Raw genomic sequence first — 15,864 nt, forward strand, 5'->3', positions numbered from 1 at the left:
TCGTTCATGCTTACTCTAAAGAGATCTTTGACTTTCAAGTAAATGTGGGGAGGATTTCTTATGAGATTCCACATCTTGATAGTCCTGGGTCTAGATTAGTTTCTAGCTCTTCATTAGCTAAAACCAGTTACAAGGTGTCAGATGATAGTTTTAGGACAAAAGCAGATTTGGTGCTCTCATATTCTTTCCACATCTCTAGGTTCATAACTTTCTACTAAAATTATCTACACTATCTCCACTATTTTCAAACTCTTCAACCTCATTAATTAAATAAAATACATGGAGCATTTATAAGGAAGGAAAACTGATTCTAAAATAATTAGCTCACTTTTTCAGGAAATAGAAGTATACATTTTATAAAAAGCATGTGCTAGACATTTATTTCAAAATGATAGCATATAGAGGGGTGTGATATAACTGGAGAATTCATAAAAAATTTCAATTAAATATATTCATATTTTAATATTAATTATTTTTATCTTCATATTATATGTCAATACATAAATAAATTAATGATAGAAAGCCTGAGATTCAAAAAGAAACTGTTAATCTCTCAAAATATGGTTCAGACTTTATGCTTTGGGTTCCTTAATTTCTTTAAAGACATGTCAAATGTTGCTATGTGGGGACAGAGGAAGAGCAAATAAGTTCGACCAAAGGCATTCAAAATTTCCTCTAACAAGAATAACTCTTTTTCCTTATTAAGTTGGAATTCCTCACACATATTTATTTGAAAGAATAATTTCCACAAATAAATATTTGCAAACCACTGGCCTCCAAAAAGAGATGAGATTTTCAAATACACTGATCAAACAGTGTCTGGCCTATTGTATTAAGACCTGAACATTATACTTCATGAAATAGTCTCAGTGGAAGATTATTTTAGTCAATTCTAAAGAAATAAAAGAAAAAGAAATATAAACTACATTACATAAAATACTATTATTCAATAAGTATACTGGGTTTTGACTAACCCAATGGGCATTCCTGTTGGAAGAGTGAGAGAAAGAGAATCAGTCCCATGGTTGATGAAATTGACATTTCAGTGAGTGAGATAGAAAAATATATGTAATCAAATAATGTTAAATATAGTTTCTATATAATAACTATGAGCTAATGAGTTAACAAAATGTCCCCAAAAAGGGGGGTAAAACTTCTAAACTATAAATGCAGTATAATTGTATATGGATGTAAAGAAAACAGATCAGTCAATTCTTACTTTTAATTTACCAAGCATACAAAATTTACTCTGGAAATGATATTTAAATTTGCAATCAATCAGAATTTAATATTGGTGACTGGTAATGGAAGAGATTCTTCATCTCTATATTCCTTCTTTACCTTTATATTCACATATCTTTTTAAGTCTTTTCCTTCTTTTTCTACTCCTCTTATTTTGGGGTTGTTTATATTTTTCTCTCTATAATGCCATTAAATGTTAGAAAAAAAAGAAGAAGAAAAGATGAGTGGTAGATGTCATAGGACTCAATGAAATAAGCCACTCTTTCTCTTTAATTTATTTATTTTAATTGGAGGATAATTATTTTACAATATTGTGATGTTTTTGCCATACACCAATATGAATCAGCCATAGATAGGTGTCCCCTGCATCCTGAACCCCATCCTACCTCACTCCCCATCCTACCCCCCCAAGTTGTCACATCACTGGCTATGGGTGCCCTGCTTCACACATCAAACTCACACTGGTTATTATCTATTTTACCTATGGTAATGTGTATCTTTCAGTGTTATTATCTCAAATCATCTCACCCTCCCCTTCCTCCACTGAGTCCATTTCTTTCAATTTGAACAGCATAAAGTCATCCTTTGCGAAATATAACACTTCTGTCTCAATCCACAATCAGTTTATTAGATCTTGCCTCTGGACAGCAACAGAAGTAGGTGACACCAGAGAAATTCTGAAAGACCTCTCCATGACAAAGTCAATGAACTCATTCCCAGGCTGGGCATAGCATGTCAGGACAACTGGCGGTGGCATCTGTTACTCTATTGATTGTCAGTGTTTGTTCAAAAGCTTTGGCCAGTTGAGTGGGTGTCTCCTTTCTCCTCTCCTGTCTACATGTGTTCCCCTAAGGCTACATTCCAGCTGAAGACACAGGAGGTTTGAAATCGAAGGAGCAGCATTCTTCAACGCCAGGACATTATAAGCAAACTTTCTATCATTACTGCTGGAAGAACCAAACAGAGGTCAGTTTGTTGAGGCTAGGAGGGACTTCTGTCCAGAAGGAAAAAATATCAGTTAGTAAATGCACTAAAGGAAGAAGACTTTAAAAAAAAAAAAAAGAAAGAAAGAAACACCAGCTCTCTTTAATTTAAACTTGAGGGACTGTTTTGCTTTCTCATTCCAATTTTTATGAAAAATAAATGAGTAGAAATAGATCATATTTTCCCTTTTTATCTTTCTTACTCTTTTGCCTATCATTTTATGTCAGAGAGTAAAAGTATATTATGAGATTGTAAAAACTTTGCATCTGTGTATGAAATACCACAGACATTAGGGTATTAAAAAATAGTGACTAAAAAAGTTATGATTAGATGTAGCAATAATAACTCCCTAAGTGAATATTTGAAATATAATATGTACATGCACAAATATAATCCATATAATCTGAGCGATAGTATTTTCCCACAATCAACTGCATTTTTCTGTTTATAAAAGCATACTTTTGTATAGCATCTGGGATATTTATTACCCAAAATTTTAATTTTCTTACTTAAATGCAGCTACCTTTAGGCTGAGTTTTTTTTGGAAAAAAAGTGTTATTACATATCCTATAGGGTTTCCCAGGTAGTGCAGTAATAAAGAACCCCCTGGCAGTTCAGAAGATGCAAGAAATGTGAGTCTGATCCCTGGTCAGGAAGATCCCCTGCAGTAGGAAATGGCAAACTACTCCAATATTCTTGCCCATGTGGTCGGAAAGAGTTGGACATGACTGAGCAACTGAGCACATACACATATAAACTTATATTTTAAATATACAATTACAATATACAAATATACAATACAATTACAATATGCTTTTTTAAAAGTTTTGACCATGAATTGTGTTATTGAATAACTCATATTTTAAAAATATATATTTTTTATTTATTACAAGATAAACAATTCCGGAAGACAGCAGTAAAAAAAAACTCTGATGAATCATTTAATGCTATACGATTATCTTTTATTAATTATGTCATAGTAAGTATGATACTGATGAAACCGTATTTCATTACATACATTCACACATATACATAGGCATATGTATATGTCTATGTCTCTATGTATCCATTTGTAGATGGAAAACTAAGACTCAGGAAAGATATGCAGCTAGCTCGTGGCTAAGTTTGGAAATCAAATCTCCAGATACCCAGAACTGCATGTTATCACACTGTGCCTGAAGGACTGGTCCAGTATATTTGACAATTGAAATGGCTTCTTCACTAACTTATAAGTAAGAATTAAATTTGGCTCACTTTCCTGGGCCAATCATTTCAGCTTTATAGCATTCTTCTGGTACCTAATTTTGGAAATTACTTCAGCTTATATTTTTGAGCCCATCTAATATGCCTAAGGCTTCTCAGCTGGCGCTAGTGGTAAAGAACCTGTCTGCTAATGCAGGACACATAAAAGACACAGGTTCAATCCCTGGGTGGGGAAGATCCCCTGGAGGAGGGCATGGCAGCCCACTTCAGTATTCTTGCCTGGATAATCCCACGGACAGAGGAGCCTGCTGGGCTACAGTCCATAGGGTCACAAAGAACTGGACATGACTGAAGTGATTTAGCATGCGGCATGCCATATGGCTAAATTGATGTGTTTGGCATGATGAAATATGGAGAACTATTGAAAAACTCTTTTCATAAAGCATATACTTTACTGCGAGAGAAATAAAATTAATAAACTGGTAATAACAAAAAGTTAAATTCCAAATATGAAGTCCACCACTGAATCTCTTCAGTCTTGTCTGATTCTTTGCAACTCTGTAGACCATAGCCTACCAGCCTCCTCTGTCCACGGGATTCTCCAGGCAAGAATACTGGAGTGGGTTGCTATGCCTGCCTCCAGGGAATCTGCCCAACCTCGGGATTGAACCCGTGTCTCAGGTCTTCTGCATTGTCAGGTGGGTTTTTTACCATGAGTGCCACCTTATAGTCTTTACCCTGAAAAAAAGAAATCCTTTCTTGTGTTTATTTTTCCTAAGATTTATCTTAGCTTTAAAAAAATTGAGCAGCACAGAAAGTTTTATAATAAAAAGACACAATCTCTGTCCTAATCCTCACCACAAACTTACTCTCTTCAGAGACTTCTTCTTGTAGCTTCTACTTATAGTTTTTTTGTAGTTGTTGTCTTTATTGTAAATACTTCAAATATTATATGTGACTAAGGTTGTGAAGAAATAAGAGGCATCATACACTGATGATGCATACCAATTTTAATTATCACAGAATTCTTGGAAGGCAATTTGACAATTTCAAATGACATACTCCTTGATTCATTTTTTACATATTTATTCCATGTATTTCACAAATTCAAACACATATTTGTATTTGCACACCAATTATAGAAATATTTTCATTATTAAGATAAAGTTAAAATTATTTCTAAAAATTATCTAAAAGGGATCAAATTCAAGGAAATATATACAAACAATGGAATAATTTAGAGGCATTAGGAAAAATATAGCTTAACTATGCTTAATGTAAAAACTTAATAAAAACACGATTACAACACAAATTCATAAATGTGTTCCATGTTTTATGAAGGATGAAGCGAAGTGAAGTGAAAGTCGCTCAGTCGTGTCCAACTCTTTGTAACCCCAAGGACTATACAGTCCATGGAATTCTCCAGGCCAGAATACTAGAGTGGGTTGCTGTTTCCTTCTCCAAGGGATCTTCCCAACCCAGGAATCAAACCAGGGTCTCCTGCATTGCAGGCAGATTCTTTACCAGCTGAGCTACCAGGGAAGCCCTATTTAAGAAGGATACTAGTGCATATATATAAACACACACACACACACATACATATGACAAATACAGATATCAATTTTCAGTTTGTAAGTATAGAAAATATATAAAATTGGAACTGTTAATAGTGACTTCTTTTAGATATGAGATTACATAGAAAAAAATTGTGTACCATTTCCTATTCGATCAATGGTTTTGACTGATTCATGTATAATTTATGAAATTAAAAATAGAATACATTTTAAAATGGAAAAAAGACTTTGTAGTGGGACAGGAGATGAGATAGAATGATAAATAGGGACTGTGCTCTGGAAGCAGAGGAAAAAAACATTCGACCTGGAGGAGTTCATTATGGAAGGCTTCCTGCAGGAGAGGCCATCTGAATTGGTTTTATGGACAAAAGTACTTATTCATATAAAGAAAGAATATCCCAGTCAGATTTGCATTTTAAACAATGGCTCTGACTGAATGTGAACATTAAGTTAGATTAGAGAGGTTTTTCAGTGGTCATCCATGATAATAAAGTCCAAAATCGCTCACTCATGACTCTGTGACCCAATGGACTGTAGCCTGCCAGGCTCCTCTGTCCATGGAATTCTCCAGGCCAGAACACTGGAGTGGGTAGCTGTTCCCTTCTCCAGGGATCTTCCCAATTCATGGATCAAACCCAGCTCTCCCTCATTGCAGGCAGATTCTCTACTTGTCTGAGCCACCAGGGAAACTCAAGTAATTCATTACCCAAGATTTATGACAGTGGGAATAGAAAAGATCCATTACTTGAACCAATTCCTTGGTATAAATTGTGTTAGTTTTCCACTGTTACTGTAACACATAACCTTGAATTCAGTGGCTTACACCACACCATGCATTATCTCATGGTTCTGTAGATCTGAAATCCAGGTGCAGCTTGGCTCAGATGGGCCTTCTGCTTAGTCTCAAACAACCAAAATCAGTGTTAGAATTCCCTTCAGAGTTCTGGGCTTGAATCTGCTTCCAAGCTCAATTGTTGACAGAATTTATTTCCTCGCAGCTGGAGAAATGAAGTCTCAGTTTCCTTGCCAGCCGTCAGCCGAGGACGAGTCTTTGACCCTAGAGGCTGTCTGCATTCCTTCCCATGTTTTCTCTGAGTCTCTCCTCTCACCTCAGAGGGTCTAGTCCTTCCCTTCCTTAGCATCTCTCCAATTTTTCCTTCTGCCTCATATTTTTGATTCTAGTTGGAGCTCATGTGATTAGATTTTCCCTATAAAATAATCCATAATTATTTATCTATTTGAAAGTCCAAATTTTAATTATATCTGCAAAGTCTCTTTTGCTACACAATACATGTGATGAAACATGATATATTCACAAGATACACCCATAATATGGAGACATTTTGAGATGGCCACTACTCAGGGGCTTTCCTGGCGGCTCAGATTGTGGCTCAGACAGTTAAGAATCTGCCCACAACACAGGAGACCTGGGGTTTGATCCCTGGGTCTGGAAGACCCCCTAAAGAAGGGAAGAGCTACCCACACTAGCATGCTTGCCTGGAGAATTCCATGGACAAAGGAACCTGTCAGGCAATAGTTTACGGGGTCAAAAAGAGAAGGACACAACTGATTAACTAACGCTTTCATTACTCAGCCTACCACAGATGGAATGTTCTTGGCACATAGTAAATAACTGATAAATCCATGGCAAAGCCAATCACTTCTCACTGTCTCCACTGCTACCATTCTAATCTAAATCACTGTCATCTTTTACCTAGACTAATTCAAATACCTCTAAACTGATTTCTGTTTCCATCCTTAATTAGAATAAAATTTAAACACATTGTTACCATGGAAGTGATCTGACCACTTTTGTCTAAGGTTCTACCTTTGCTTCCCCCTCAGTCACTAATCATAGGAGTTTTCTTTTTACTTTTTAAACCACAGGTATTAAAGAATTTTAATTGTTTCATCATTTTACTTAGAATGCTTCCCTATTAGAACTTTCTTCATTTAGGTCTCAGTTTAAATATTCCCTTCTTAATGAAGCCTTCTGCAGTCTTATTATGTAAGCAAGGAAGCCTTCATCTCATTTCTACTAAGTCACTCTGTGTCCTATTTCCTGCCATATTTCTCTCATAACACTTACTATCAAAAATCCCCCCCCCTCATCTGCTTATTTATATGTTCACTCCAGATGCCCATAATTAGAATATAAACTCGGAAGTAGCAAGGTCCTGGTCTGTCTTGTCCTCAACTTTACCACCAGCATAGTACCTGACACTAAATAGATGCTGGATAAATATGTGTTCTATAAGTGAATAAATAGATGGATGAATTATTCTTTAAATTTCCCTTCTACTCTAAAGAAGAAATAAGAAATGGAAGTGACTTAGGGATTTAGGGGCTGCTATGCATTGAATGATATCCTCACAAAAGATACACTCAAGTCCTAAGCATTGGTACCTATGAATGTGACCTTATTTGAAAACAGGGACTTTGCAGATATAATCAAGTTAATATGAATTCACACTGGAGTAGAGTGACCCCTTAAGCCAAATGGCTGACGTTCTTTTAAAAAGAGGAGGAGATACATAGAGGTGGAGACACACAGGACGAACGCCAGGTAACAGCAGAAGCAGAGATGAGTGATGTATCTGTAAGCCAAGGGAGACTAAAAATTGTGGGTGACACCAGCAACTAAGAGTAAGGTATAGAAGAGATTTCATCTGAGAGCCCTCAGAGAGAGCATGGCCCTGTCCACAGCTTAATATAGGACTTCCAGCTTCCAGAACTTTCAAAGAAAACATTTCTATTGTATAAAACCACCTAGTTTGTGATATTTTGTTATGGCAGCCCTAAGAAATGAATACAAGGGCTATTTATCAAGATGCACGTTTACAGGTATGAAATGGTTGTTTCAATTGTAATGTGTTAGCTTTCAGATAGTTGCAGGACTACCTGAAATACCGTAAAATGTTGTCTTATCAAAGCAGATTCATAGAAAGCATAGCTGTCACTAAACGCTGAATTTTACTAATGATTCACAGTGACTATAAGCAAAATCCAACATTTCTTTTAGAGGAATCCTGAATGTCAGATTCAGGTCCCTAATGTCCTTTGCTTACTTTGGTGTTGGAGTAATAGAAGTAATGGTAGAGAACTGACAATATAGCCGTGAAGCACATGCTGGCCCAGAGAACACTGTTTGGATTCAGTGTTTCTTTGTTTTGTGTTTTCACTTACTCGGGCTGCCGTAACAAAATACCACAGACTGGGGGACTTCAAGAGAATTGAGAACTTATTTCTATTCTATGAGCTATGAACATGAATATTCTATTCATAGTCTCATAGTTTTGAAGTCCAAGATCAAGGTCTTGGCAGGTTCAGTTTCTCCACCGGCCTCTCTACTTGGCACTGTTCCCACGTGTCTTCACATGGACTTTCCTGTGTGTGCATCGCTGGTGACTTGCCTTCTTCTTCTGAGGACATGGTCCTACTGGATTAAGGCTTCACCCTTATGAGCTCATTTAACCTTAACTGCCTCTCTAAAGGCCGTGTTTTCAAACGCAGTCACAGTGGCTGGTGGTTAAACCTTCAACATATTAATCTTGAGAAGACTCAATTATATGTATCTGGATATATATAATGCTAATGTATTTATGTATATTAAAATACATATTATCCATTTAATCATTTTTAAGGAAACTTTAATAGTTGCTTTCAATTATTTTTCAGAATGTCATTTAATTCAGCCAATATATGATTTTTTAAACTTTACTGAAATATAATTGACAAATAAAATTGTGATACACTGAAAATATATATTGTAGTGCTGGTTTGCTATAAATGTAAATTATGAAAAAATTCTCTCCTTTGATTTCATTAATAAATCTGTCACCTCACCTATTTTCCTTTCTGTTTTCTTTTCTGATGAGAACATTTAAGTGCTACTCTCTTAGGAGATTTTAAACATGCAATACAGTATTATAAATTGTAATCACCATATTATTCATTAAAACCTCAGACCTTATTCATCTTATGACTGAAAGTCTATATCCTTTTGCCAACTTCACCGTATTTCCCCATCCTCCTCTAGCTCCTGGTGACCACGTTTCTACTCCCTGTTTCTATAAGTATTACTTTAAAAATTTTCCAGTATAAGGGATACCATACAGGTTTTGTCTCTATGACATATTTCATTCATTGCACAATGTCCTCCATGTCCATTCATGTTGTCACAAAAGATAGAATTCTCTTCTCATTGAATGCAGAATAATACTGAATTGTATAAAGTCACACAATTTCTTTTTTCTATTTTATTTTTTAATTGGAGGAACATTGCTTTACAGTGTTGTATTGGTTTCTGCCGTACAGCAATGTAAATCAGTCAGAATTACACATACACACCCTCCTTCATGAGCCTCCCGCCCCTTCCCCCATCCCACTCCTCTCTGTCATCACAGAGCACCAGGCTAGGCTCCCTGTGTTATACGGCAGCTTCCCACTAGCTATCTGTTTTACACATGGTCTTGTGTATATGTATCGATGCTACTTTCTCCATTCATCCCGCTTTCTCCTTCCCCCACTGTGAACACAAGTCTGTTCTCTACATCTGTGTCTCTATTCCTTCCCTGAAAGTAGGCTCATCAATACCATTTTTCTAGATTCCATATATATGTGTTAATATACAATATTTGTTCTTCTCTTTCTGACTTACTTTACTCTGTATAACAAGCTCTAGGTTCATTCACCTCACTAGAACTGACTCAAAGTTATTCTTTTTACGGCTGTGTAATATTCAATTGTATATATGTACCACATTTTCTTTGTCCATTCATCTGTGATGGACATCTAGTTTGCTTCCAAGTCCTGGCTATTGTAAACGTACACATTTTCTTGATCCATTCATCCACTGATGAACACAAATGTGTCAATGACTAATGAGGAAAGACATTTCCTATGTATTATCACATACAGAAAAAAGTGAGACAAGCCTTTTTTTCCCCAAGGATTCAAGCTGTGAAAGTAAAAAGAAATCATATAATAACTAACTCAGTAAACATGCCATAAAGGTAGAAAGCAATGTGTAAATTCCAAAAAACAAACAAAAAATGTCCATCCAGTTGTTTGGAATTGGCCAGAGGTTTAATAGAGGATCAGGGGAAGTCTTGGAATTTAGGAAGACACAGGTATTACTGATGGAAAAAGTGACTGTGTGAAGGTCTTCAATCAGAATTAAGGTCAGTTACATGCTTAAAAATAGAATTTTAGACTACTCTATTACTAATAAATCTCACAAGAGTTTTAGACCACTATAACTTAAACTTCATATTTTTAAACCAAAACATAAAACGGTTTCAGGGTTTTATTTGTTGTTGTTTTTTCAATTCTTATAGTGTGATAAGCCCCATCAGGGCAATTTGTAAAGGAAATATCTAATTTTGTGAAGGCATAAGTTGAAGTATTCACTACAGTCTCCTCAGGTTCCAAAATTTATTGAATGCTAGGGAAGTAGAAGGACAAAGAATTAATTGTCTTTATACACAACTAATTCTAATAAAAAGCTCATTTTTTTCTAGATTAAACTATATGAAATTATCACTATCTAGATATTTTTTGATCTATCAAACCCAATCTCATATGGTTCAACTTAACAAATAAAATTCCATGTATAAATTATAGTTCTGCATTCCAAACACTGCAATCAAGATATAAGTTCCATATGCACTTAACCTTGTCATCCAACTCAATAACAGAGCAATTATAACTTAAAAACAAAGTTTTATAAATCTAATATGCTGAGGTTAAAGTCATGCGGAAAATAATATGCTATGCATTTAATGCAAGGTAATATCAACTTAGGTTTTGCTGTATTCTAAAGGACAGAATTTAACAGGAAAAAAAGAGAAAAGTTACATTTTGGATAAATCATAGGCTGGCCCAAAATTTTCCTAAAAATAACTTTCAACCACTTTGTTATAATTTTTAGCTAGCTTATGTAGTAACTGATTACATCTCAATAAAAAATATCCAATATGGCATTCAAAGTGCATTAGAGTTGTTATGTTATACTACTAGTCTCTTTCCTGGGTGTGCATTAGATTGTCAGGATCATGCAGCTGGTGAAGAATAAGATGCTATTATGAAACAGCTATTTAAATGTGAATTGTTCCTCAAGCTGCCACGGGTAATAGAGGACTTAAAAGAAATTTTCTCCATTTCAGTAAATTAACAACCTCTGGGGAGAAATATTTTCAGAGTCACTTAAGACGTAGAGCACTTTTCCTTTAGTTCATAAAAATTACTATGCCTCCCAAAGCACACCAACCAGAGAGGAATCCTTGAGCCTTTATATTCTCATAAACTTTATCAAAGTCGCTGACTTCAAGATCTCTCAAACTTTAAATCTTACATTTAATCTTTTTTTTTTGGGGGGGGGGGCTCAGTGGAAGAAGGTGAGGGTGGGATGATTTGAGAGAATAGCACTGAAACATGTACATTACCATATGTAAAATAGATGACAAGTGCATATTCAATGAATGAAGCAAGGTACCCAAAGCCTGTACTCTGGGACAACCCAGAGGGATAGAGTGAGGAAGGAGATGGGAGGGGGGTTCAGAAGTGGGGGGATGTGTATACCTATGGCTGACTCATGTTGATATATGGCAAACACCATCATGATATTGTAAAGTAATTACCTTCCAGTTAAAATAAATAATTTAAATCTTACATTCAATTTCTAAACCTTGAAAAAAAGTCATTTTTTTCCTTCCCTTTCACACCTAAACCTTTTACTATGTTTGAATAATCTCTTCTTTATTAGTCTGGGCAAGAAAGAGAAAATATGAAAATAACACCTCTCCTGTAAATGTTGAAAATTCTAAGGTACTTGGTTTCCAACCTTCTCTGTACTTGAATTTGTGAGTATGTGACTTAGGCTTCTTCAAGCAGATGCAAATTGCCTGACTGTGTCAGAGCTAATGACACATGTGGAAGGTGCTACTGCAGTGTCAGATTCTCAATCTCTTTCTCTGTGTGTGTGTGTGTATGTATATGTGTGTGGGTGTGTGTGTGTGTATCCAAAGGGTCACAGAGTCAGACACAACTGAGCATAGCAACTAAGCATAACACATGTGCAAGCCTGCTAAGTCACTTCAGTCGTGTCCAACTCTTTGCGACCCTATGGGCCATAGCCCACCAGGCTCCTCTGCCCATGGGATTCTCCAGGAAAGAATACTGGAGTGGGTTGCCATGACTTCCTCCAGGGGATTTCCTGTCCGGGTATCAAACTGGCGTCTCTTGTATCACCTGATTGGCAGGCTGATTCTTTACCACTAGCACCTCCTGGGAAGTCCAATATATACATAGATATTGATATATATAAATATAGATATAGGTACCTACTATGTATCTAAATACATATTTCCATCCCTTAAAGACATCAGATTTTCCTGGAGGAAAAAAAGCATCTTAGGATTTGCAGACAGCTACAGTATAATTGAGTTCAAAGTGCACGAGAGCTAGCTTTCTTTTTTCTGGTTAGGTTAGTTTGTTTCTATAGGTGATTCTCTGTTTTCTGATTTTGTGGAATGTGCAATTGTGGACATTTCTAAAAATATTTTCCTCTGCTCTATTGTTATTAAGTGTACATTTTAGCTGACAGGAGAATTCTATGCCCATTTTTCCCACTCAAAACTTGGGGATATCTAGTATCTAGCATAGCTAATAAAAAATCTGATTCTTGATACTTTATTGGTAATCCTTTTGATAGGTTGCTTCTCTATGGAAGGTGTTATAATCTTCTCCTGTGTCATCATGCTTTGAAATCTTACAAAAATATGTCTAAGTGACAGTATTTTTATTCGATTTTGTTTTTTTTTTTTTTTGATGCCCTTTCAACTTAAAAGCACATGTCTTTTTTAACTATCAAAGTTGTCCTCCATTTATGCTATCTTTGTCTGGTTTGGGTATCAGGGTGATGCTGTCCTCATAGAATGAGTTTGGAAGTGTTCCTTCCTCTGAAATTTTTTGAAACAGTTTTAGGATAGGCATTAGCTCATCTCTAAATGTTTGATAGAATTCTCCTGTGAAGCCATCTGGTCCTGGGCTTTTGTTTTTGGGGAGATATTTGATCACAGCTTCAATTTCAGTGCTTGTAACTGGGTTGTTCATAACTTCTATTTCTTCCTGTTCAGTCTTGGAAGATTGAACTTTTCTAAGAATCTGTCCATTTCTTCCGGGTTATCCATTTTATTGCCATGTAGTTGTTCATAATAGTCTCTTATAATCCTTTGTATTTCTGCATTGTCTGTTGTAACCTCTCCTTTTTCATTTCTAATTTTGTTGATTTGATTCTTCTCTTTTTTTCTTGATGAGTCTGGCTAAAGTTTTGTCGATTTTGTTTTCCTTCTCAAAGAACCAGCTTTTAGTTTTATTAATCTTTACTATTGTTTCTTTCATTTCTTTTTCATCTATTTCTGCTCGAATCTTTATGACTTCTTTCCTTCTACTAAGTTTGGGGGTTTTTTTGGTTCTTCTTTTTCAGTTCTTTTAGGTGTAAAGTTAGGTTGTCTATTCAATGTTTTTCTTGTTTTCTGAGGTAGGATTGTATTGCTGTAAACTTCCCTCTTAGAACTGCTTTTGCTGCATCCCATAGGTTTTGAGTTGTCATGTTTTCATTGTAATTTGCTTCTAGAAATTTTTGATTTCCATTTTAATCTCTTCAATAAACTGTTGGTTATTTAGAAACATGTTGTTTAATCTTTATGTGTTTGTGTTTCTTACAGTTTTTTTTCTTGTAATTGATATCTAGTCTCATAGCATTGTGGTTGGAGAAGATACTTGATACAATTTCAATTTTCTTAAATTTACTGAGATTTGATTTGTGACCCAAGATATGGTCTAGCCTGGAGAATGTGCACTTGCGAGGGTGTATTCTTCTCATTTGGATGGAATTTCAAGAAGATATCAGTGAGATCCATCTCATCTAATGTATCATTTAAGACGCGTTTCCTTATTAATTTTCTGTTTTGATGATCTGTCCATTGGTGTGAGTGGGGTGTTAAAGTCTCCTGCTATTATTGTGCTACTGTCAATTTCTTCTTTTATGTCTGTTAGTGTATGTCTTATATATTGAGGTGCTTCTGTGTTGGGTGCATAGATATTTACATTTGAAGAAGACTGTCTTCCTCTTGGATTGATCCCTTGATCATTATGTAGTGTCCTTCCTTATCTCTTGTAATCTTCTTTATTTTAAGATCTATTTTGTCTGTTGTGAGAATTGCTACTCCAGATTTCTTTTGCTTCCTATTTTAATGGAATATATTTTTCTATCCTCTCACTTTCGGCCTATATGTGTCTTGATGTCTGAAGTGGGTTTCTTGTAGACAGCATATCTATGGGTCTTGTTTTGTATCCATTCAGTCAGTCTGTGTCTTTTGGTTGGAGCATTTAATCCATTTAAAGTCATTATTGATAGATATATTCCTATTGCCATTTTTTTTCATTGTTTGGGGTTGATTTTGTAGATCTTTTTTCTTCTCTTGTATTTCTTGATGATATAAGTCCCTTTAACAATTTGTTGTAAAGCTGGTTTGGTGGTACTGAATTCTCTTAACTTTGGCTTACTCGAAAAGCTTTTTATTTCTCCATCAATTTTGAATGAGATCCTTGGTTTAATCTACAAGTAACAAGTAATCTTGGTTGTAGATTTTTCCCTTTCAGTACTTTAAATATATCCTGCCATTCCCTTCTGGCCTGCAGAGCTTCTGCTGAAATATCAGCTGTTAAACATATGGAGTTTACCTTTATATTACTTGTTGCTTTTCCCTTGCTGCTGTTAATATCCTTGAAAAACTAGGAATAAAACCATCATGTGAACCAGCAATCCCACTCCCACGCCTATACCCTGAGGAAACCAAAACTGAAAAAAAGATGCATGTATCCCATTGTTCATTGCAGCACTATTTACAATAGCTAGAACATGGAAGCAACCTAGATGTCCATCAAAAAATGAATGGATAAAGAAGTTTTGGTACATATACACAATGAAATATTACTCAGCCATAAAAAGAAATGCCTTTGAATCAATTCTAATGAGGTGGATGAACCTAGAACCTATTATACAGAGTGAAGTGAGTCAGAAAGAGAAAGATAAATATCATATTCTAAAGCATATATATGGAATCTAGAAAAATGGTACTGAAGAATTTATTTACAGGGCATCAATGGAGAAACAGACATAGAGAATAGATTTGTGGACATGGGGAGAGGGGAAGAGAGGGTGAGATGTATGGAAAGAGTAACATGGAAACTTACATTACCATATGTAAAATAGATAGCCAATGGGAATTTGCTGTATAGCTCAGGAAACTCAAACAGGGGCTCTGGATCAACCTGGAGGGGTGGGGTGGGGAGGGAGATGGGAGGGAAGTTCAAAAGGGAGGGGGCATATGTCTATCCATGGCTGACTCATGTTGAGGTTTGACAGAAGGCAACAAAATTCTGTAAAGCAATTACCCTTCAATAAAAATAATAAATGAATTATAAAAAAAAATTATCCTCAATTTAAATTTACTCCTTCTTCCTTATTCTTTACATTTTTATTATATTTTGGATTACCTATGTTGATACTCAATTCTTATGTTTTCCATCTCTTTTTTCTCAGTTTCTGAGAGATGTTTTCTAAATTTTCCTTCCAGATATTCTACTTACTATTTTATCCCAGCATTCATTTTTCTGATTTCAGAACTCTTTCTTGTATTTTTTCAAAGTTGCTATATTTGATATATCATCTTGAACTTTTCTGTATATGAAATGGGAAGAAGAAAGATTTTGTGTGCCATGAATATTAATTTAATTAGAATAATCATGTTTCCATGTTTATCTTGAGGCTGAACTTTTAAACCATTCATTTATT

The sequence above is a fragment of the Cervus elaphus genome, chromosome 25, assembly GCF_910594005.1.
Source record: "Cervus elaphus chromosome 25, mCerEla1.1, whole genome shotgun sequence".
NCBI classification, from domain to species: domain Eukaryota; kingdom Metazoa; phylum Chordata; class Mammalia; order Artiodactyla; family Cervidae; genus Cervus; species Cervus elaphus.